Source organism: Oryx dammah, unplaced genomic scaffold, assembly GCF_014754425.2.
Source record: "Oryx dammah isolate SB20612 unplaced genomic scaffold, SCBI_Odam_1.1 HiC_scaffold_8, whole genome shotgun sequence".
Taxonomy (NCBI): domain Eukaryota; kingdom Metazoa; phylum Chordata; class Mammalia; order Artiodactyla; family Bovidae; genus Oryx; species Oryx dammah.
Window position 1 is genome coordinate 33,670,012 of NW_024070192.1, and position 25,835 is coordinate 33,695,846.

The following is a 25,835-nucleotide window of genomic DNA, read 5'->3' on the forward strand; positions in this document are numbered from 1 at the left end:
CTATTCCACAACACAGAAAGACGGCAACGATATATTAAGTGAAAAGCAGTATGACTGTGTGTGACAGAAACAAACACTCATAGACAAAGGTATGCAAGGTGACAGATGCTCTGGGGTGTTAGCAGTCACTCGGGCTGGTGGGATTAACTGTTACTTGCATTTTCTTTTTTTCTAGTCTAGTCTTCCAAGTTTTCCACAATGAATAAGCATTGGCTTTGTAACATGAAAAGTAAAACAATAGGACAGTTTAATCAGCTTCCCAGGTGGCTCAAAAAAGAATCTGCCTGCCAGTGCAGGAGATGCAAGAGACAGCAGTTCAACCCCTGGGTCGGGAAGATCCTCTGGAGTAGGAAACGGCACCCCACGCCAGTATTCTTGCCTGGAAAATTCCATGGACAGAGGAGTCTGGCAGGTTACAGTCTATGGGGTCGCAGAGTGGGACATGACTGAGCACACACATACACAATCGGAAACAACAGAACAGCGCCAGACGTGGGGGCTGGGGTCGTGCCCTGACCACCCAGCCACTGCTTGGGATATAGGGCTCCCCTAGACCCACTCTTCTGCTCTTCATCCGGGGTCAAGGCATCCTCGTAGAGTGACCAGCAGGATCACTGGGAAATAAAAGCCACTGCTCCATCAGAGTCACCATTTGCTAGTTATGAGCCAAGTTTGAGAGGACTTCTGGGTGTGCAGGGACTGACTGAATGTTGCTGCTAAAAAAAAAAAAAAAAAAGTAATTCTGGAACTTTAATTCCTCAGAACCCCAAATGCATACAGACCAGGAAAGACCCTGACCCTGACTGGGTAGTATTCCAGCTCTGCCATATCAACAGAGGCACTGACAAATTAGGAGCTGCAGGGGGAAGGTGACTGAGACCACAAGAAGTCCGGAAATGGTCACACACAGGAGAACTGAGAGATCTGGCTGAAGTAGGTGTGATGGGGGGGGGGGGGGCCAGAAAAGCCTGGGGCAGCCAGCAGAGGGGAGGATGCTTTTTGAAAGCAGGAGGCAGCTGTTCCAGAGTGTCCAGGGAAAAACTGTTCCTGGCCAGAACTGCCAGCCCTGGGCTGGGCCCTGATGCAGCTGACCAAGGGGTGTGGGGTGGTGGGCGGTGAAGGGGAGATGCTGCAGACCGCATTCCTATAAGGGGGTGACACGGGGGGCGGGGGGGGGAGCTGGCTGAATGACTCACGGGCACAAGAAGGGGTGGGGGGAGGCAGAAAAGCTTCTGCAGAGCACACGTGAGGGAACACAGATTATCCCAGTGCCAGAAAGATCGTCATCATAAAAATGCCGAGAGGTCCCAGAGAGAACGTGAGGGCCTGAGCAGAGCGGGGGAAGTCACGGAGGAAGCACGCTTACAGCAGGCACGGATTAACAGAGAAGCAGGGGGAGGAATCCAAAATTAGGGTGAGGCACCGTTGCCAGATATCATACTGCGGGATGAAAAATTAACTCTCCCCGGCACAGCGCAGGGAGGGAGCAGCTGGGGAGGGGCTGTTCGAGGGGAGGAGTGAATGCCTCCCCCTCCTCCTCCGGGAACAAGAATCTGAATATAAATGGCCTCGAGGAAAAGGAGGAGGAAATCGTCCTTTGGAGCAGACGGGAGTTTTATCACCAGCGGGGTCATTAACAAGCTGGCTGCGGGGACCCGGGTTTCTCCTGGGAATTTTAATTATGACTTCCCGCTCTCTGCTCGTGTCCATCTGGACCATGGGTGTCCTCATTTTTCCTTGCCCCACCTGGCCCTGTACTGAAACAGGGCCGGCCTCCCTCCTGGTCCCACCATGCGGAGAGTGACATATAGCCTGGGGGCTTAATCCTCAAGCTCTTGGATGGGCTCCTCCCTTGAGGCTCACACAGGTCTCCAGTAAGGCACAAGAGATGGTGCACTTGGAAGTGCTGCTGCTGCTGCTGCTAAGTCGCTTCAGTCGTGAGACCCCATAGACGGCAGCCCACCAGGTTCCCCCGTCCCTGGGATTCTCCAGACAAGAACAGTGGAGTGAGTTGCCATTTCCTTCTCTAATGCATGAAAGTGAAAAGTCTAAGTGAAGTCGCTCAGTCGTGTCCGACCCTCAGCGACCCCATGGACTGCAGTCTTCCAGGCTCTTCTGTTCATGGGATTTTCCAGGCAAGAGTACTGGAGTGGGTTGCCATTCCCTTCTCTGTGGAAGTGCTGAGGTCAAACCAAACCTGAATTCAATCCTCAGCAAGCACTGCTCAACTCTTGGAAAAAACTGAGTATTTTTAGGCAAGAAAAAAAGGAAAAGGAAAGCATATACAGAGCCTATGAGCCACCTGAGCAACTGGCAGCTGGTACAAAAACAGTAGGAGGATAATGAGGTGTGATGGAGGTGGGGGTGGGACAGGCCCTGGGGCATCTTGATGGGGCTCCCATCACTGCTGACACCCCCACCAGCAGCCTCTTGGGGGGCTTGAGGATGAACAGAATCCAAAACCTGAGCAGCAATGAATTCACAGCCACAGGCAGCAGGTGTGGACAGCCCAGCCAGAGGGAGGCAGAAAAACCAAATTGGAAAGGTGCAGGTGGGCGTTTGGCCTGTGGTGGGTTGCAAACATTTCAGCCTCTCCCCGAGTTGGGGGTATATTTGAAGAAAATAGAAAGGTACCCATTCCTGCATGCCTGGTAATTTATGCAGCCATCACCAGCCCCACCTCCACCCCTGAATCCTGCACACAGGTAGGAGTCTGGCATGCCAAATCCAGGGGTCTGTCCCTAACGGTGACTTCCATAAGCTTCTCATGGGGAAGGCATTCCTCTCAAGCACATCTAAGAACTAATGTAACCAATTAAAACGGTAAAGGATCTGAATAGACACTTCTCCAAAGAAAATGTACAAATGACCAACAAGCCCATGAGAGGAGGCTTAACATCGCTGGCCATCAGGGAAACGCAAACCAAAGCCATAATGAGATACCCACCCACTGCACACCCACCCAGATGAGACAAATATTAACAAGTGCTGGCAAGGGTAAGGAGAAAGTGGAAGCCTCACACATTCCTCCCAGTGCAGCCACGCTGAAAAACAATCCGGCAGTTCTTCCAACAGTTACACAGAGAGTTATCATGTGACCCAGCAATTCCACTCCTGGGTATATACCCCAGAGAAATGAAAACACACATCCACACAAAAACCTATACACCAATGTTCACAGCTGTATTATTCACAACAGCCAAGAAAGCACAAACAACGCAAACGCCCATTGACTGATGAATGAATAAAATATGGTGTGTCCATAAAATGGAATTTTACCTGGCCATAAGAAAGAATGAAGTTCTAATACACGCTACTACACAGATGAACCTGGAAATCAGGATGCGAAATGAAAGAGGCCAGTCACAAAAAGACCACAGAGTATATAATTCCATTCATATGAAATCTGTCCGGAATAGGGAAGTAGGTTGGTGGTTTCCTAGGGCTGGGAAAAGAGGGGGTTGGGAGAAAATGCGGAGTGACAGCTGGTGAATACGGTATTTTTGGGGTGGAGGAGGGTGACAAAAGTCACCACTGTGGTGATGGCTGCACAATTCTGAATATACTAGAAGCCACTGAACTGTCAATATATCCTTCAAGTGGCTGTGTTTATTGTACGTGAATCATGCCTCCAGAAAGCTGTTTTTAAAAAAGAATTAACTTAAACCTCACATCCCTTTGAAGGGGGCACTAATATTAACACTCTTCTACAGGTGAGGAGGGTTTCTTTGGTGGCTCAGACAGTAAAGAATCCGTCTGCCAATGCAGGAGACCTGAGTTCGATCCCTGGGTTGGGAAGATCTCCTGCAGAAGGGACTGGCTACCACTCCAGTATTCTTACCTGGAGAATCCCATGGACAAAGGAGCCTGGTGGGATATAGTCCATGAGGTCACAAAGAATCGGACACGACTGAGCAACTAACACTTTCACTTTTTTCACAGGTGAGGAAACTGAGGCACGAAGATGAACCTGCCCTCCTTCACCCCACCCCAGGTCACTTGGCAAGTGGGAGGGACAGGATTTGGAGCCGGAGGTGTGACCCATGGTCTCTGTTCTTTCACACTGGAAGCTGCTTGGAGCCCAAGATGGGATACCTGTCCCCCTTCACCTGCAACATGGGAGGGGACAGAGGGAGGCAGAGGTTACCTCTCTCCGTCCTTTCCAAGGTGGTGCTGGGCCAGATTCCCTCTCCCTTCTGTGGACCCTATTACTCACCCACCCCAAAGTTTTCGCGTCCGGGCAGATGGGCAACAAGCCCCCCACAGGGAGGCTTCCCGAGCCGACAGTCACTCCTCTGGGCACAGACCAAGGGCCAGCTGCCCTGTCTGAGGCTCTGCCTGTCCTCATGCTCCAGAATGGTGCAGCCGGACTCCTGGCATCACCAGCCATTCCTTAACCACTCCACCCCATGCCCGGCCTTCCCTCCGGCAGCAGGGCATCCCTTCCTGTTTCCCCTCCAGGCAGCCGCCCAGCCCCTTCGGCCAGGCAGCCCCTCTCTCCAGCTCCCACTAACAGTCTGCTTTACATCCTCCCTGCGTTGTCCCCTGGCTTCCTCTCGATTCACGCGCTGTTTCCCCAGACGCTGCAGTTTTTCCTATAACATCATGTCTGACCCAGACTTTCCTAAAAGCACCCTTTCACGCCTCGCAGCTTCTCCAGAGTGGCTCCTGGCTGGGCTGGACCAAGGCCCCTCCTCTGCGGAGCCACCCCAGCCGCTGTGCCTCACCCCATTTAGGGAGTCACAATACACATTTTCATATCAAAAGCCACCCCGTGTACTTCGGGCCACAAACCCCTTCCACCCAAAAGCAGACAAGATATCCTCCATCAAGAAGAAACACAAGCAACAGGATGCACTCAACATTTAAAAATACTTATATCCCATACTTGTATCTTAACATACTGGAATGTTCTCCCACCTACAACTGCTTGTCTAGCTTCAAAAGAATACATTTATTATCAACTTTTCTGGGGAGGACAAGAGGTATTTTTTTCACGTATTCTGTGAAAGGCCAGACCCCCCAGGCAATACAAATAAGACTGTCCTGAGGGACGACTGGAAGCTGACCTTCGGGGACCTTCCATAGTGACAACATGAGTGTGATGGATGGGAGGGTTTTCTGGCCCTGGGTTTTAAGCTGAGGCAGGCATCCTTGTCCTCACCTCCACAGAAGAGCCTGGGGTTTCAGCTTTGGAAATAAAGTCGGGGGAAGTCAGAGAGATGAGATAGAGAAAGGAGGCAGGGGAGGGGGAGGGGGAGGGGAAAACCCCCACCATCTAGGGTCTCCTGCAATCAACGGTTCACAGAAGAAGCAAAGAGCCAGCAGAGAGGCCAGAGACCATCCAGCTGTTCCTTGTGGAGCAAACGTGGGCCCGCGAAGGCCCAGCGACGACATGAAGGCCTGCGGAGGCCACACAGCTAGTCGGTGGGCGGGCAGCCCGGGGTGGGGGCGGGCGTGGGAGGGAGGAACAGAGTCACAATTCAGGGATGTTCCTGACCCCAGGGCGCCCCTGCCCACCGCACCACACTGCCTGGCCTCGCCAAAGAGCACCTGCTCCCTCACTCCGCGCTCTTCAGGGCCGCCTGCCCGTGCGGACAAGGGTCTGAGAGGCTCGCAGCCTCGTTTCCAAGAACAACAGAGCCCTCGCCAGCACCGAGAGGCCACGGCACTCGGTTAACCAAATAAGATGATGAGATCCACAGGCGGCTTTCCGGGCCTCCGAGAAGCCTCCACGGTCTGTCCCCTGGAGAAACAAATGCCGAGGTTGACGGAAGGGCCACCCAGCCAGTCCCTGGGGCCTCCGCCCGTCAGCCCCCGTTTGTTTTGTCTGCAAGAGGAAAATGCTCCAACTGTCCAGAGAGAGAGGGCGAGAGGAGGTCCCTCCAGGGCTTGGAGGCCAGTGGGTACCTGGCCCCCATCGCTCCACTCCACCGGAGGCTGCCAGGCCCAGGACCTCAGCGCGGCCAGGCCTGCTGTCCCTGGAGGCTGAGGCCAGGGGAAATGTCAGAGCTGTGTGTCACCGGCCCTGGGGGCACATGAGTCAGCATGCAGATCTCCATCCCGCCTGCCTTCTTTCCCTCAGAGGCCTCCTGACTGTGTTTGTGAAGCTGGTTTTTCGGTGAACTCCGGCACACACACAAGTGGGAGCATTTCGAGCATTTATCAAACCCTGCTCCCGATTTCAGCGAGATCTGTCCAGCTCCAGGAACCTCTGTGGACAAGGACAGCCTTTCGGCAGAGCCATGGATTTCTCTTCCTGACGCAAGCTCTGTGACCCAGTGAGCCGGCTGCCGGGTACCTGGGGAGACATGCTGAGCAGATGTCAACACACGGGACCTTCAGACAATCCCAACACACCACCTCCAATTCCCACACTCCAGCCAAAGCTCCAAAGGTTTTCTCAAAAGCCTTGAAGGAGCCTCGACACACCTTCTGGTCACCAGAATGAATGAACTTGAGGTCGTTAGTTCTTTTCTTATTTTTGAATATTTCTTTATTTAGGCTGTGCTGGCTCTTAGTTGCAGCTTGTGGGATCTTCACCGCAGCATGCAGACTTCTTAGATGTAGCATGTGGGATCTAGTTCCCAGACCAGGGACTGAACCTGGGCCCCCTGCACTGGGAGCTGGGGGTTTTACATCTTCCCACTTTCACTGGACCTACCCAGGTGCTCCCATATGGAAGAAGCTGGGGCTGGTGGAGGGAGAAGGGAGACTGAGGCTGGAGCATCCAGAGGATGGGGTAGGGCAGGGGCTCCTTGCTTTACCCTCCTCACTAAAGAAGGAGACGGGCACAGATGCAAACGGCTCAGCCATGGGATAAATGATGGGCAAGTCATGGGGGAACGAAGAACCAGGAGAGGACACAGGAGGAACTGCTTCTCAGCAGCTTACACTGTAAGGCTTTTTCCTCTTTTATTGTTGTTGTTCAGTTGCCAAGTCGTGTCCAACTCTCCATGATCCCATGGACTGTAGTCAGGCTCCTCTGTCCTCCACTCCCAGAGTTTTCTCAAATTCAAGTCCATCGAATCGGTGATGCCATCCAACCTTCTCATCCTCTGTCACCCCTTCTCCTCCTCTGTCACCCCTTCTCCTCCTGCCCTCAATCTTTCCCATCATCAAGGTCTTTCCCAATGAGTATCCTCTGCATCAGGTGGTCAAAGTACTGGAGCTTCAGCTTCCAGCCCTTCCAATGAATAGTCAAGACTAATTTCTTTCAGCATTGACTGGTTTGATCTCCTTGCAGTCCAAGGGACTCTCAAGAGTCTTCTCTAACACCACAGTTCGAAAGAATCAATTCTTGGGTGCTCAGCCTTCTTTATGGACCAGCTTGCACATCTGTACCTGACTACTGGAAAAATCATAGCCTTGACTAATACAGACCTGTATTGGCAAAGTTACATCTCTGCTTTTTAATATGCTAAGTTTGTCATTGTTTTCCTTTTGAGGAGCAAGTGTCTTTTAATTTCATGGCTACAGTCACCATCCCCAGTGATTCTGGAGCCCAAGAGAAAAAAATCTGTCACTGCTTCCATTTTTTCCCCTTCTATTTGCCATGAAGTGATGGGACTGGATGCCATGATCTTACTTTTCTAATACTGAGCTTCAAGCCAGCTTTTTCACTCTCCTCTTTTACCCTCATCAAGAGACTCTTGTTCCTCTTCACATTCCTCTTTACCCGCACTTTAATTTTTTAGCCCAAGTAATAATATCAATATATTTCTTTGCAAAAACTCAAAACACTACAGAAACATATCCATATTATCTACTAAAAGTAACCTTTATCTCACTCTAAATACCTTAATATAGTCATCCAGACCTTTATAAGTAAGCACTGCTGCTAAGTCTCTTCAGTCGTGTCCGACTCTGCGACCCCAGAGATGGCAGCCCACCAAGCTCCCCTGTCCCTGGGATTCTCTAGGCAAGAACACTGGAGTGGGGTGCCAGTTCCTTCTCCAATAAGTAAGCACATATACATCTTAAAAAAAGAAATTAAAAACATCATATGCTCACATATTTTAAATACTCTCTTTTCCTTACACCTTGTAAGTCAATAAATAATATGATAGAGTCATGTAAGTATATATATAATATAAAAACAATACCTTACTAGCTGAATCATACACATTTCACTTTATAGTCAGATGAGTTCTTTAACTCATCTACTGTTAGACACATTTTTTGCTCCTTACTGCCTGCAAAATGGATTTTGATCCTGCAGTTAATGTTTCAGTTTTCCTGTAACCTTTCCTTATATTTCCATTCCATGGACTCCGTGTCCATTTATTCTGTTGTTAACCTCAGATCTCTTTAATCTCAGACTGTCCTCAACTGAGGAATGTTGGCTTTGGTTGCATGGAGAATATCTTCTTAACACTGAGGGTGCCAACTTCCTGACATTTGCTCCTAGATCTTTGTCGTTTGATCCCTTCACAGGTGGGCTTTTTTAGATGCAACTGACTCTCTTCTTTGTGGTGGCCACAGTCTGCATGGTTGCGGGAACACTCAGTGTGCAAATACTGAACCATTGCTCCTACGTGAAATGCAGCGCTAGATTCCTATGAACCTCTGGCCGAAGCGCTCTGGCCGCAGCACCGTTGTAGGCTGGTCAGTGCTTAGCCTTGTTGCACGTGTGTATCTGCTTAAAGACACCCTATTTAATATATAGTTGAGTCATGAGCATGGAACTCACAGCCAACGGCACCATAACTCATGCCTGAAGGAAGCTTATTCGACACACAGGTTTTCTCCGTGAAGCTCATCTTCTTGCACTTGGGACACCAGACAGCACTTCAGCGCTACACGTGGGGGCCATTTTAAACAGTGAAATCATCAACAAAAAGCACAGAAATTCCAAAAATGTGGCACCCAGTAGACCGCAAGAAGGAGGCTTGTTTACAGCATGAGCTGAGACAGGAAGGCTGTGCGTCGCCTTGCACGACCTCAGCTGGGAATGTGCCCTTGAGGGGTGACTCAGAGTGCTCGCAGCGCTGCTCTTCCCCGATGACTGTGGAAGGGCAGTGCGGACTGTTTCTGGGGGTACAAACGAATTCCAGTGAGTAGGTAGCTTCATTAGTATGGAATCCACAAAAAACGAGCGTTAATGGATGGTACTAATTTTTTCCTTGGTTCTGCTCTATTGTTTTCCTATGGGTCCTGTTTGTTTTCCTTCATCTGTAAAAGGCAAGATTTGTGAGTGGATGGAGTAGGCTGCACTGGGTCCTGTCTTGGCCTACTTTTGCAGGGATGCGGCCGCCTGCTCAGCTCCATAGAGGCCAGGGGGATGCCAGCCAGGGGGCGTCCTCCCTTGCACCCACTGCCTCTTTTCTGGGGCACTGCACAAATGGAAAATGGGATGAACTACTATTTAAACTACATGCATGGCCATACCAACCACATGAGCTTCAAGCACGGCCACTCTTCTCTGGGGAACGGCGCTTCCCAGAAGACTGCTCCTCTGGGCATGTACTTCTCCTCTTCCGCGTCCTCCCATGCTGCACTCTTTCACACACACACACACACACACACACACACACACACACTTCTCCTTAGCTACATCCTCCATTGCTGCACCCTCTTACACACACACATAGTTCTCCTCTACATCCTCCAAGGCTGTGCCCTCTTGCACACACACACACACACACACACACACACACATACTTCTCCTCCTCTATATCCTCCAAGGCTGTGCCCTCTTACACACACACAGGTACTTCTTCTCCTCTACGTCCTCCCAAGATTGCACCCTCTTACACACACACACACACTTCTTCTCCTCTACGTCCTCCAAGGCTGTGCCCTCTTACACACACATACATACACACACACACACACACACAACACACACACAACACACACAACATATACACACTTCTCCTCCTCTACATCCTCCCAAGATTGCACCCTCTTACACACACACACACACTTCTCCTCTTCTACGTCCTCCAAGGCTGTGCCCTCTTACTTACACACACACACACACACACACACACACACATACACACCCTGATCTCAGCCCAGTTGTTCTCTGAGATTAACACAGTGGGTTGAATAGCCACCCAAAGATATGACCATGTCCTAAATTGCCGGTCCCTGTGAATATAACCTTATTTAGACACAGAGTCTTTACAAATCTAATGAAGATAAGGATCTTGATGTGAGATCGTCCTGGATTTAGGGTGGGCCCTAAATCCAGTGACAGGTGTCCTAATAAGAAAGAGAAAACGGAAAGACACAGAGACACGCAGAAGAGAAGGTCCTGTGAGACAGAGGCAGAAATCAGAATGTTTCATCTATAAGTCAAGGATACCAAAGGTTGCCAGCAGCCACCAGAAGGGAGCAGAAAGTCATGAACTGAATTCTCCCTCAGAGGTTCTAGAAGAAACCAACCCTGCCAACACTTTTTTTTTTAATTTACTTATTTTTAATTGAAGGATAATTTCTTCAATTTCTACAATGTTGTGCTGTTTTTTGCCATATATCAACATGAACCAGCCATAGGTATCCATACGTCCCCTCCTTCTTGAACCTCCTTCCCACCTCCCACCCCTTCCCATCCCTCTAGGTTGTTACAGAGCCCCAGTTTGAGTTCCCTGAGTCATACAGCAAGTTCCCACTGGCTGTCTATTTTACAGATGGTGTGTATGTGTTTCCATGCTGCTCTCTCCATTCATCCCACTCTCTCCTCTCTGCCCCCCAGGCCCCTGCCTATGTCCATAAGTCTGTTCTCTATGTCTGCATTGCCATTGCTGCCCTGCAATTAGGTTCATCAGTATCATCTTTCTAGATTCCATATATAGGGTGTCCCTGGTGGCTCAGACAGTAAAGAATCTGCCTGCAATACAGGAAACACAGGTTCGATCCCTGGGTCGGGAAGATCGTCTAGAGAAAGGGAAAGGCAACCTACTCCAGTATTCTTGCCTGGAGAATCTCATGGACAGAGGAGCCTGCCACAAGTCCATGGAGTCACAGTCGGACACAACTGAGTGATTCCATATATGTGCATTATACAACATTTGTTTTTCTGACTTACTTCACTTGGTATAATAGGCTCTAGGTTCATCCACCTCATTAGAACTGACTCAAATGTGTTCCTTTTTATGGCTGAGTAATATTCCATTGTATATATGTATCATAGCTTCTTTATTCATTCATCTATTGATAGACATCTAGGTTGCTTCCATACCCTAGCTACTGTAAGTAGTGCTGCAATGAACACTGGGGTACATGTGTCTTTTTCAATTTTGGTTTCCTCAAGCCAACCTTGCCAACACTTTGATTTCAGACCTCTGGCTTCCTGAACCGTGAGAAAATAAATTTCTGCTGCTCTAAGTCACCCAGTTAGTGGTAATTTGTTATGACAGTCCTAAAAAACAAACACACTGAGACAGAGAAAGCTGTAGGAGGTGGGAAGGAGGAAAAGGAATCCTGCCTTTCCCACTGCAGGGGGCAGCCCTGAAAGCGGTTTCAGGTTTTCTCACTGACGCGGATGCTGAGGTGCTGAGTCAGGCGGCATCCAGAGTGGGGAAGCATGCTCTGCCCTCACTCAAGCATCTGCATGGGGCAAAACCACATCAGAGGATACAAAGGACAGGAGGGGGAAAGGACCATGATAGACTGGGGGAAAAGAATGGCAGCATTAAAACAAAGAACTGGTAGCCAGAATATATAAAGAACTCAACAGGGACTTCCCTGGGGGTCCAGCGATTAAGAATCTGCCTTCTGATGCAGAGGACACAGGTTCAAGATATCAGGTGCCTCAGAGCAACTAAACCCACCTGCCGCAACCAAGACCTGATCCAGCCACATAAATAAATATGAAAAAAAAGAACAGATAAATAAGAAAAAGACAAACCAAGACATCCCATACAGATACACAACAGCTATGAATATGCCTGTTAGAGAAAAGGCAACCTATAAAAAGTCAATAAACATACGAAAAGATGCTCAACCTCGCTAATAAGCAGGCATATGCAAATTAAACCAGCCACGCAAATGCAAACTGAAACAATATTCCCATTGGACTAGCAAAATTATACAAGTCTGACAATACTTGAGTGTGTGAGATGGCAGGGAGAAATGAAAGCCTCCCTGTAGAGCTGGTGGAAATTGGTGCAGTCATCTTGGACAGCAATCGGGCAGCATCTAACAGTACTGGAAAGAGCCAAACAATTATGGGTTTTGGTGTCCATCCTAGAAAAATCCCACACATGACCCGCAGGAAGGACGGACAAAGCTGCTTATTGCAGCAATGTTTGTAATAAGAAAACACCAGGAAAAAGGCAAAATGGCCATCAATAGGAAATGGATAAATGAACTGTAGCTTACTTTTACAATGTCATATCATATAATCCTTAAAATGAGTGAAGTAGAGCCCAGTGAAGCCACATGGATCCATCACAAAAACACAAGTTATAAAATGATACATCTGGTGGCAATAGGATTTAGATGAAGTCGTTAACTCATAAAACAACTCTGCATTGGGCGTAGATATTTATATGCAGTAAAAGTTGAAAAAATACGGAAGGATAAATTGATTGTACTCATTGTATGTGGGAGGAGGGGTATTTAATGGAACTAAATAAGAGAATGAAAGGTACTTCAAAGATACTTTATCAGCAACACTCTCTTATTAAAAAAAAAAGTCAAAAAGAGAGACATGGAAGAGAAAACCTGGATGCACATAACCATCAATGAAGGAGAATATAAAAATTCCTAGACAGTAAGCAGATGAAGTGTTCTGAGAAGGCAGATGATGGAGTCCTCCACCTTAAGATGAAGGCTTCCTGAAGGAGGTGGCATGGAGCCTTGAAAGATGGATGGCTGAGATTTTGAGACGAGTCTGAGAATGCTTTCTGTACCACCTTAGGCCTGCTTTCTTGGGCACACCATGTCAGTCTATTTGCTATGTTTCCTGAATAATGTCTTAAATTCTCAATTTTTAATTTAAAAAGTGAAAGACTCAGACACTTTCTGTTTATCTTTTAAGGCAAAGCTACCAAAATGGTGGCTATAAAGATCTGATCCACATCCAGGGTCTGGAGAGCTGGCACTCTTTCCCGACTCCCTGGCAGCTAGGCCTGTGTGTGATCTGGGCTCTGCCAGTTAGGCGCCTGTGTGAATCTGCAGGAAGAGAGCCATGGCAGGGGGCATCCTTCCATGGGGTGGGCAGTGCAGGGGAGTCGTGGTTCTGGGGCTGCAGTAATGCCTCCACTGCCTGGTTCTGCAACTTCCTGATTGTGGCAGAGATAGCAGCTACCAGGCAGCTTGTTCTGGGAGACATTTGGGATCTTTGTTCCTGAAAGTCCACTTAAGAGTCTTTTCTTCAGCCCTCTCAACAATTCTAAGAGTTATCTACTCTTTAACGAATCCCTTTGTGCTTGAGTAGTGGATTCTATTATTTGCAACTAAGAATCCTGACCAAAGCAAATTTACCGAAAGTTTCTCTGATTCAAACCTAAAGTCTTAGTTTGCAAACCAACTGCATCATAGGCTAAAAATACATTAAACCTATCAGCCCAACCTGTAGAGTAGTTGGGAGAAGTCAGTCATACCCCAGGCACTGATGTCCAGCTGAACATGTAAATCTAATCCAATGTCTCCACGTTCATACAAAGTTCCCATCACCCCCCAGACCCCAAACTTTTTCTTTCTCTTAAAATGTATAATCTGGAAACTGTTATAACTAGGAATATAGTATCCTCATGTCCTTCATATTTTTTGGGCAATAACATAAATCACATTTTATTTGAGCATTTAGGATTCTTTTCTTTTAATTGGCTGAGATACATAGAATTTCCATTTTGGTGTATAATTAAAATATAATTAAAATGCATTTGGAAACTTAAACTGACACAGACATTCATGTTTATATTATTAAATGCCTTGATACACTTTAACATATGGTAATAATAACTAAACAAATTTGGCACTTACAGGATAACTTCTGTCCCAGAATCACAGGGTTTGGAGTATGTCACAAACACAAAACATACTACAGTTTTACCTAACCACCCAAGTTTTGTAAATAAGTGTAATGCTGGAATTACATGGGCCCCAGTGCAAATTCCATCTCTTCTATTATCCATAGCGAGTGACCATGAGCACCTTACGTACTTATTTTTCCGAGCCTCAGTTCCCTCAGTTTCAAATGAGATTAGTATGTGATTGGTGTGAGATGAGACGACCTGCATATTAGGCACAAGTCATGGATCCCAGTAAGTGCCTGCTTGATAAGGGGTCAATGCTGTGATGATGGCGGCAGTGGTGGCGGTGATGGTGGCGAGGATAATGGTGATGATGAGGATGAGGATGAGGTGAGTGATGATGGTAGTTATGATGATGTTAGTATGATGGTGATGGTGATGTAATGGAGATGGTGGTGGTGGTGGTGATGCTGACAACAATGGTGATGACGATGATGGTGGGAATGATGGTGATGGGGCCAGTGGTGAAGATTATGACACTGCTGATGATAATGGTGATGGTAGTAATGATGATGATGTTAATGTAATGGTGATGATGATGGGATGGTGCTGATGGTGATAACGATGACAGTAGTGATAATGATGATGGTGGTGACGATGAGAGCGGTGGTGATGCTGGTAGTGCTGGTGGTAATGATGATGATGACAGAACAAAGTATGTTTTGAAATATCAGTGACCAGACGGCAAGTCAAGGATCAAAACCAAGTTCACAGCACTGAGGGTTTCCAGCCTTGTGTGTTAACTCAGAAGCAGGTCTGCAACTTCAAAACCTTTGTTCCCAAGATACACAATGCAAATGGATTCATCCAGGCATAAAATCTTTACCATCAAACATGAGATACTACTGTCCCATCTAATCTACACAGCAGGGGCAAAGTCCTACCTCTACAATTGACTACCTGCAGGATCACAGACAAGCCACTTCATAGCTCTGGGACAGAAAATGTGAGCCAGTTAGTGCTCCCTGCAGACTTCAAGGCTCAGATGAATCACCTGGAGAATTCTGTTAAAATAAAGTAGGTCTGAGGAGGGCCCAGTACTTTGCATCACTAGCAAGTGTCCAGGTGCTGCTTCTGCAGCCTGAGACCACGCTTTGGGAAACAATGGCTTAGAAGATTTCTCAGTTTCTCCACCCCCAGACTAACAAGCTTTGATCAAAACACAGGGGCCCATCTGCTCACCATTCATTCTTTCCTTTTTCCTTCTCTTCAACCCACTCCCCTCTATCTTTGGGCTGCCCCCTTTTGTACCCCACCCATGGGTTTGGGGGTGAGGGGAGGAGTCCCAGAGTTCCTAAATAATCAGAGATCTGTTCTCTATCAACAGCATGAATAGAAAGAGAGAGAGAGTCAGAGAGATCCCAACGAACCCCCTCCAAAATTTTTAAGGTGCAAATCCTATTTCTCCTTAGCATGGAGCCTTCACCCCACCCCAGTCTCCACACAGAAGCCAGGGATAATATCACAAATACTGAGGGTCTCCCACATCCCCACAGATTTGTAACAAAACCATCTCAGCAGGAAAAAGTAATCTGGATTAATGCCTTCTACATCCACCTGCCAGCTAACAGCATTCTTTTCTATTCCAGAAATGTTCCTAAACCTTTCCAGGCCACCAATCCCACACCCTTGGCTCCAGAGACGCCCAGACAAGGCCCTGAAGAGGCAGCTGTCCTGGGACCAGCAAGATGGCCTGAGTTGACCAGCTGGGTTGGCCCCAGAAATCCAGGTGTCAGGACACAGCTCTTCTGGGAACCCTGTCTCTGCTGGAAACAGAGTTACTGCCATGCCTTCCCGTTACAGAGTGGACACTCAGAACAAAACACCTGCCCACAGCTCCCCAGGGTTCTGGCCCAGATGGGAAGTTCTGCCCTCAGTGAGCCTCCAGCTCAGGATGCTTCCCCAGGCCCCCTGAAGCTGGGTCTCCTGCTGCCCACATGGTCAGCGGGGCCTCTGTCCCACAGTGAGTCCCAGTGACAGGTCACCCCAGCCCTGCCCCTCTTGGAGACGCTGTGACTGGAGCCTGGGCCTGGCACGTTCTAGCCCTTGAGTGAAAGAACTTGACTCTGAAATGTCCTGTGGGCAGCGGGCCCTGGCTGTCAGGTCAGGATTATGGTTCCAACCTCTCACTCCACTGAATAAAGCCCACGTGGGAAATCCTGCCCTGCCATGGGCCAGATTATCTCCCCTGAGGGCTCCTGGCCTCCAGGACCTGCCGGGAACACTGTACAGAGGTCAGAACTCGGCCAGACCCGGGCGCTACAGGGCCAACGCTGGCCAGGAGTGCCAGCCAGAGAGAAGTTTCACTCGGGCTGGCACAAGCACCCTTAAATGAGCCAGTTTCGACACACAGGCCTGTGTACCCAGCCGCTCTGACCCTACCGCCACCTCCAAGGTCATGTCAGGCCTTCCCTACTCTGGGAGAGGTTTCACAAGCCCATCTGTGCTCAGAGTTCCCTTTCTGGACTTCTCATGGTCCCCCTAGCTGAGCCGGCTTTGTCCTCTCAGTTGTTATTTGCAGTCATATATTCTATTGTAACGGAGAAGGCAATGGCACCCCACTCCAGTACTCTTGCCTGGAAAATCCCATGGATGGAGGAGGCTGGTGGGCTGCAGTCCATGGGGTACGACTGAAGTGACTTAGCAGCAGCAGCAGCATTCTATTGTAAAATACACACTGGGCTTCCCAGGTGGAGTTAGGGGTAAAGAATCCACCTGCCAAAGCAGAAGATGCAAGAGATGTGGATTTGATTCCTGGGTCAGGAAGATCCCCTGGTAGGAAATGGCACCCCACTCCAGTATTCTTGCCTGGGAATACTCTACAGGCAGAGGAGCCTGGTGGTCTGCAGTGCATGGGGCCTCAGAGTTGAGCATGGTTGAGCACAAAATAACCAATCACCAAAATCAGTTCAGTTCAGTCGCTCAGTCGTGTCTGACTCATGGCGACCCCATGAATCGCAGCACGCCAGGCCTCCCTGTCCATCACCAACTCCCGGAATTCACTCAGACTCACGTCCATCGAGTCCGTGATGCCATCCAGCCATCTCATCCTCTGTCGTCCCCTTCTCCTCCTGCCCCCAATCCCTCCCAGCATCAGAGTCTTTTCCAATGAGTCAACTCTTCGCATGAGGTGGCCAAAGTACTGGAGTTTCAGCTTTAGCATCATTCCTTCCAAAGAAACCCGAGGGCTGATCTCCTTCAGAATGGATTGGTTGGATCTCCTTGCAGTCCAAGGGACTCTCAAGAGTTTTCTCCAAAACCACAGTTCAAAAGCATCAATTCTTTGGCGCTCAGCTTTCTTCACAGTCCAACTCTCACATCCATACATGACCACTGAAAAAACCATAGCCTTGACTAGATGGACCTTTGTTGGGAAAGTAATGTCTCTGCTTTTCAATATGCTGTCTAGGTTGGTCATAACTTTTCTTCCAAGGAGTAGCATCTTTTAATTTCATGGCTGCAGTCACCATCTGCAGTGATTTTAGAGCCCCCCAAAATAAAGTCTGACACTGTTTTCACTGTTTCCCCATCTATTTTCCATGAAGTGATGGGACCAGATGCCATGATCTTTGTTTTCTGAATGTTGAGTTTTAAGCCAACTTTTTCACTCTCCTCTTTCACTTTCATCAAGAGGCTTTTTAGTTCCTCTTCACTTTCTGCCATAAGGGTGGTGTCATCTGCATATCTAAGGTTATTGATATTTCTCCCAACAATCTTGATTCCAGCTTGTGCTTTTTCCAGCCCAGCGTTTCTCATGATGTACTCTGCATAGAAGTTAAATAAGCAGGGTGACAATGTACAGCCTTGACGTACTCCTTTTCCTATTTGGAACCAGTCTGTTGTTCCATGTCCAGTTCTAACTGTTGCTTCCTGACCTGCATATAGGTTTCTCAAGAGGCAGGTCAGGTGGTCTGGTATTCCCATCTCTTGCAGAATTTTCCACAGTTTATTGTGATCCACACAGTCAAAGGCATTGGCATAGTCAATAAAGCAGAAATAGATGTTTTTCTGGAATTCTCTTGCTTTTTCGATGATTCAGTGGATGTTGGCAATTTGATCTCTGGTTCCTCTGCCTTTTCTAAAACCAGCTTGAACATCAGGAAGTGCACGGTTCACGTATTTCTGAAGCCTGGCTTGGAGAATTTTGAGCATTACTTTACTAGCGTGCAAGATGAGTGCAATTGTGCGGTAGTGTGAGCATTCTTTGGCGTAATACACACCACATAAAGCTTACCATCTTAACCATCTTTGAGCATGCAGTTCAGTGGCAATAAATACATTCATAATATTGTGCAACCATTACCAAAGATCCATCTCTGGAATGTTTTCACCTTCCCAAACCAAAACTCTATACCCATCAAACAATTACCCCCCAAACCCCCCTTTCCCCCCACAGCTCCTGACAACCAACATTCTACTTTCAGATTTTATGAATCTGATTATTCTAGGTACCTCAAATAAGTGCAACTATACAGTATTTGTCCTCTTGAGTCTAGCTTATTTTACTGAGGATAACGTCTTCAACCTTCCTCCAAGCTGTAGCATGTGTTACAACTGTCATGTTGAATGGGCTTCCCCAGTGGTTCAGTGGTAAAGAATCCACCTGCAAAGCAGGAGACTTGAGTTTGATCCCTGGGTCAGGAAGATCCCCTGGAGAAGGAAATGGCAACCCTCTCCAGTATTCTTGCCTGAAAAATCCCATGGACAGAGGAGCCTGGCAGGCTGCAGACCATAGGGTTGCAAAGAGTCAGACACTACTGAGCATACAGGCACTAAGACTGAATAATATCCCATTCTACATATACAGACACATTTTGTCTATCCATCCATCCACTGATGGACACTGGAGTTGCTCCTCCTTTTGGTCGTTGTAATGTCACTATCTGAGTGACACTATCTGAGCACAATATCTGAGTCCCTGCTTTTAATTCTTTGGGGTACATACACTCTTCGATTACTTTTCTTTTTGGCTGTGCCAGGTCTTCACTGTAGTACACAGGATATTCACTGTGCCATGCAAACTCTTAGCTGCGGCATATAGGACCTAGTTCTGTTACCTGGGATCAAACCCAAGTCCCATGCACTGGAAGCATGGAGTCTCAGCCACTGGACCACCTGGGAAGACCCTCTTGTCAACTACTTTTTAACTTGATATATAGTATCTGTCAAAAGATTACTCAGATAAGTGTACTACTCATGGAATTTTCACAGACTTAAGACTCCATGTAATCAGTACCCAGATAAGAACTGCCCCGCCAAGTGCTCCCCCTCCCACAGGCACTACCCTCCACCCAACCAGGGTAACCAAGATCCTGACAGCATAATTAGCCTTCCCTGTCTTTTCACTTGGCACAAGAGGAATCACACAGCATGTGTGTGACTTACGCAACGCTGTGTTCATAACAGTCTTGCACCTATTTGTGAGTCAGTCACACTCACTCTTGTATGGCATTCTACTGTATGATATATCACAATTGATTTTTCTGTTTCATGGTTGATGGGTGTTTATGGCTAGTGTCCAGATTGGGACTATCAGAGATAGTGTTGCTGTGAACATTCTAACACATGTCTCTGGTGAACATATATACACATATCTGATCAGTATATACCAAGGAGCGGAATTGCCAGGTCAGAGGATATATACATATCAGCTTTAGCAGACAAAACCAAACAGTTTTCCAAAATGATTGGTCCAGGTTACACTCCTGCCGTCAGAGTGCTTCACCAACACTTGCTAGTCTCTTTTTCATTTTAGCCATTCTGGTGAATATGCAGGGGGAGTGTTTTGTGGCTTTAATTTGCTTTTCCCTGATAACTAATGATGCCGAGCACCTTGTCGTGTATATTATTCCCTCTTATGTTTTAGTGACAGGTCACAACCCTCAACAAGAAGACATAGCAGGGCTCTCAACGTCTTACATGGCCGGGTCTCCAAGTCTCCCATCTAGCCAGGACTCATGATGAAATCCAGGCTTGACCTTTGTTATACAAGATAAGGCTGAGTTCTCTACTCACCTGGCCAGGTCTCTATCATGGGCCCTGGGCTGGATTAGACACAGCCAGCCTGGTCCTCAATCACTGTTTGTTCATAACTGTGTCCCAGGGCCCAGGCCTCTTGCCAAAAGTGCCAGATGTCACTGGGTTGGCACTGGCCGATGCCAAAAGCCAACAAACATAAATGTGCAATTCTTAGGAACAATGCGTTCCTCTCTGGAAAGCACACCACAAATATGGGGAATTCCGCAATCAGAACTAAGAGTAAACCATGTCTGGTCTTGCTTAAGAGTCATGCCAACCAACTCCCTGAGCTAGACCGGCTCCATTGGTCCACTCAAATTCAACTTGATTCACTCTAGCAAGTATTACTGAGGCACTACTATGAACCAAGCATTGAGATAGATGATGCTAGGGTCACAGACATGAAGATAATCCCACCCCTCAGACAGTTTACAGGAACGTAACTATATCACAAGGCAGAATGTGATAAATGTCCTAAGTAAGGTATGCTCATAATGCAGGCAGAACATCATGAATTTAATGGAGAGAAAATGTCTGGTTACAGAGAATCAAAGAGACTTCATGGAGAACGAGGAGTTTGAGATAAACTGAACAACAGGTAGGGTACCTCAACAGCTGGAAACTGATAGGGAAGGCCCTCTGGATGGGAGAACAGCATGAACTAAAACAAACAGGTTGGGGTGGTAGAGGTAGGCTAGAGGAAGTATTACTTTGGTAGCAGAATGATGAAGGGGAAAACTCATGAAAGAAAAAATACTGATATGACGAAAAATAACCTTTTTATTTAAAAAACCCACAAATATAATTAAAAGGCAAATATCACACTAGAAAAAGTTGTTTGTGTCATAAGGTAGACCAATGGGGTTGTTTACATGAATTCTAACAATCCACGAAGTAAGTCATTAAAATGATGTAGAGCTACTTTCTGACCAGTTCAGATATTGACACACTGCTGAGCAGAAAAAGCAGGCTACTAAGGACTTCCCAGGTGAAGAAAGTGGTTAAGAATCCACTTTCCAATGCAGGGGACTGGGATTCAATCCTGGTTAGGGAACTAAAATCCCACGTGCCTTGGGGGAACTAGGTCCACACACTGGAAACTATAGAGCCCATGTGTCCTGGAGCCAGGGCGCTGCAACTAAGACCTGACACAGCCAAAAATAAATAAATAAATAGGTTACTAAATGACATGGAGTAAAATGTATGCAAAATTACACACAGCAAGAGCTCTCAAAGAACTTTTATCAAAATGTTAGTGCTGATTAGTTCCAGGTGGAAAAGGATTACTCAGTAACTTTTTCATATTCATATTTTTCTACATTGTTTAATGTTAAAAAAATACAGATTATTTTAAATTCAGAAAAAAGCTATTCAACTCTTAAAAATAGTAATTATTTTGCCTAATACATAGGCGATGGCTGCTGCTGCTGCTGCTGCTAAGTTGCTTCAGTCATGTCCAACTCTGTGCAACCCCATAGAAGGCAGCCCACCAGGCTCCCCCATCCCTGGGATTCTCCAGGCAAGAACACTGGAGTGGGTTGCCATTGCCTTCTCCGAATACAAAGGCAAAGATCTTTAAAAATAATAACTCAAATGACAATGAGAACATGACAACTCAAAACCTATGGTATGCAGTGAAAGCAGTTCTTAAGAGGGAAGTTTATAGCAATACAATCCTACCTCAAGAAACAAGAAAAACATTGAATAGACAACCTAACTTTACATCTAAAACAACTGGGAAAAGAAGAACAAATAAACAAACAAAAAAAAAAACCCACCAAAATTAGTAGAAGGAAAGAAATCATAAAGATTCGAGAAGAAATAAATGAAAAAGAAATGAAAGAAATAGTAAAGATTAATAGATTAATAAAACTAAAGCTGTTTCTTTGAGAAGATAAACAAAATTGACAAGCCTTTAGCCAGAGTCATCAAGAAAAAGAGAGAAGAATCAAATCAACAAAATTAGAAATGAAAAAGGAGAGGTTACAACAGACAATGAAGAAATACAAAGGATTATAAGAGACTATTATGAATAACTATATAGCAATAAAATGGATAACCTGGAAGAAATGGACAGATTCTTAGAAAAGTTCAATCTTCCAAGACTGAACCAGGAAGAAATAGAAATTATGAACAACCCAATTACAAGCACTGAAATTGAAGCTGTGATCAAAAATCTCCCAAAAAACAAAAGTCCAGGACCAGATGGCGTCACAGGAGAATTCTATCAAACATTTAGAGAAGAGCTAATGCCTATCCTTCTAAAACTCTTTCAAAAAATTGCAAAGGAAAGAACACTTCCAAACTCATTCTACGAGGTCACCATCACCCTGATACCAAAACCAGACAAAGACAACACAAAAAAGAAAACTATAGGCCAATACCACTGATGAACATAGATGCAAAAATCCTCAACAAAATTTTAGCAAGCAGAATTCAGCAATACATCAAAAAGCTCATACACCATGATCAAGTTGGGTTTATCCCAGGAATGCAAGGATTCTTCAATATATGCAAATCAATCAATGTGAAACACTGTATTGACAAATTGAAAGATAAAAACCATATGATAATCTCAACAGATGCAGAAAAAGCCTTTGACAAAATTCAGTACTCATTTATGATTAAAACTCTTCAAAAAATGGGCATAGAAGGAACCTACCTCAACATAGTAAAGGCCATATATGCTAAGTCTACAGCAAACATTATTCTCAATGATGAAAAACTGAAAGCATTCCCCCTAAGATTAGGAACAAGACAAGTGCATCCACTTTCATCATTATTATTCAACATGGCTCTGGAAGCCCTAGCTACAGCAATCAGAGAGGAAAAAGAAATAAAAGGAATCCAGATCAGAAAAGAAGAAGTAAAGCTCTCACTGTTTGCAGATGATATGATACTGTACATAGAAAACCCTAAAGATAGTATCAGAAAATTACTAGAGTTAATCAGTGAATTTAGCGAAGTTACAGGATACAAAATCAATACACAGAAATCACTTGCATTTCTATATACTAATAATGAAAAATCAGTGGCTACCCACTCCAGAAATTAAGGAATCAATCCCATTCACCACTGCAACAAAAAGAATTAAATATCTAGGAATAAACTTACCTAAGGAGACAAAAGAACTGTACACAGAAAATTAAAAGACACTAATGAAAGCAATCAAAAATGACATAAACAGATGGAGAGATATTCCATGTTCCTGGATAGGAAGAATCAATACTGTGAAAATTACTATACTACCAAATGCAATCTACAGATTCAGTGCAATCCCTATTGTTTGCTACCAATGGCATTTTTCACAGAACCAGAACAAAAACTTCACAATTCATATGGAAACACAAAAGACCCCAAATAGCCAAAGCAGTCTTGAGAAAGAAGAATAGAACTGGAGGAATCAACCTTCCTGACCTCAGATTATACTACAAAGCTACAGTCATCAAGACAGTATGGTACTGGCACAAAAACAGAAATATAGACCAATGGAACAAGATAGAAAGCCCAGAAATAAACCCATGCACCTATGGGTACCTTATTTTAGACAAAGGAGGCAAGAATATACAATGGGGCAAAGACAGCCTCTTCAATAAATGGTGCTGGGAAAACTGGACAGCTACACATAAAAGAATGAAATTAGGACACTTCCTAACACCATACACAAAGATAAACTCAAAATGGACTAATGACCTAAATGTAAGACCAGAAACTATAAAACTCTTAGAGGGAAAACAGAGGCAGAACTCTCGATGACAGAAATCAAAGAAAGATCCTCTGTGACCCACCTCCTAGAGTAATAGAAATAAAAACAAAAGTAAACAAGTGGGACCTGATTAAACTTAAAAGCTTTTGCACAGCAAAGGAAACCATAAGCAAGGTGAAAAGACAACCCTCAGAATGGGAGAAAATAATAGCAAATGAAACAACCAACAAAGGATTAATTTCCAAATATATAAGCAGCTCATACAACTCAGGGGTTTCCCTGATAGCTCAGTTGGTAAAGAATCTGCTTGCAATGCAGGAGACCCTGGTTCAATCCCTGGGTCAGGAAGATCCACTGGAGAAAGGATAGGCTAGCCACTCCAGTATTCTTGGGCTTCCTTTGTGGCATAGCTGGCAAAGAATCCGCCTGCAATGCAGGAGACCTGGATTCAATCCCTGGGCTGGGAAGATCCTCTGGAGAAGGGAAAGGCTACCCACTCCAGTATTCTGGCCTGGAGAATTCCACAGACTGTATAGTCCATGTGGTCACAAAGAGTCAGACACGACTGAGCGACTTTCACTTTTACATATAACTTTATGCCAGAAAAACAAACAACCCAATCAAAAAATGGGGAAAAGACTTAAACAGACATTTCTCCAAAGAAGACATACACATAGCTAGCAAACACATGAAAAGATACTCAACATCATTCATTATTAGAGAAATGCAAATCAAAACTACAATGATATATCACCTCACACAGGTCAGAGGCCATCATTAAAAAGTCTACAAACAATAAATGCTGGAGAAGGTGTGGAGAAAAGGGAACCCTCTTGCACAGTTGGTGGGAATGTAAATTGATACAGCCACTATGGAAGACGGTACGGAGATTTCTTGAAAAACTAGGAATAAAACCACCATATGGCCCAGCAATCCCACTCCTAGGCATATACCCTGAAGAAACCAAAACTGAAAAAGACACATGTATCCCATTGTTCACTGCAACACTATTTACGATAGCTAGAACACGGAAGTAACCTAGATGTCCATCCATAGATGAATGGATAAAGAAGTTGTGGTACACATACACAATGGATTATTACTCAGCCATTAAAAGGAACATATTTGAGTCAGTCCTGATGAGGTGGATCAACCTAGAACCTATTATACAGAGTGAAGTGAGTCAGAAAGAGAAAGATAAACATCATATTCTAACACATATATACAGAATCTAGAAAAATGGTACTGAAGAATTTATTTACAGGGCAGCAATGGAGAAACAGACATAGAGAATAGACTTATGGACATGGGGAGAGGAGAGGAGAGGGTTAGATGTATGGAAAGAGTAACAGGGAAACTTACATTACCACATGTAAAATAGATAGCCAATGGGAATTTGCTGTATGGCTCAGGAAACTCAGGGATTGATACAGGGATTCTGTATCAATCTAGAGGGGTGGGATGGGGCCAGAGATGGGAGGGAGGTTCAAAAGGGAGGGGATATATGTATACCTATGGCTGATTCATGTTGAGGTTTGACAGACAACAATAAAATTCTGTAAAGCAATTATCCTTCAATAAAAAAATAAATTAAAAGAAAACTTCAAAAAATAATAATAACTGCTATGGGTAAGAGATTAAGGCATTCTTGGATATATATATATGCAAGAAGTTGTGATATATATATATGTGATATATACATTTCAATATTACATAATGAAATATTACTCAGCCATAAAAAATGAACTAATGCCCTTTGCAGCAACATGGATGGACCCAGAGATTATTATACTAAGTGAAGTAAGCCAGACAAAGACAATTATCATATGATATCACTTATATGTGAAATCTAAAAAATACATATATACAAATGAACTTATTTACAAAATAAAAAGAGACTCACAGACATAGAAAACAACTTGATGGCTACCAAAGGGAAAGAGGTGGGAAAGGGACAAATCAGGAGATTGAGATTAACCTATATACACTACTATCTAGAAAATATTAATAGATAACCAACAAGGACCTAATATACATACAGCACAAGGAACTATACTCCCTGTTTTGTAATAACCTATAAGGGAAAATAATCTGAAAAAAATCATACATATGTGTGTGTATAC

General features: G+C 45.5%; 1 protein-coding gene across 1 annotated transcript in view; it reads right to left on the reverse strand.

The window, feature by feature from the left end:
* The window catches only part of NTN1 (netrin 1), a 189,490-nt gene that overhangs the window by 103,217 nt on the left and 60,438 nt on the right, over positions 1-25,835 (reverse strand). The window lies entirely within an intron of this gene.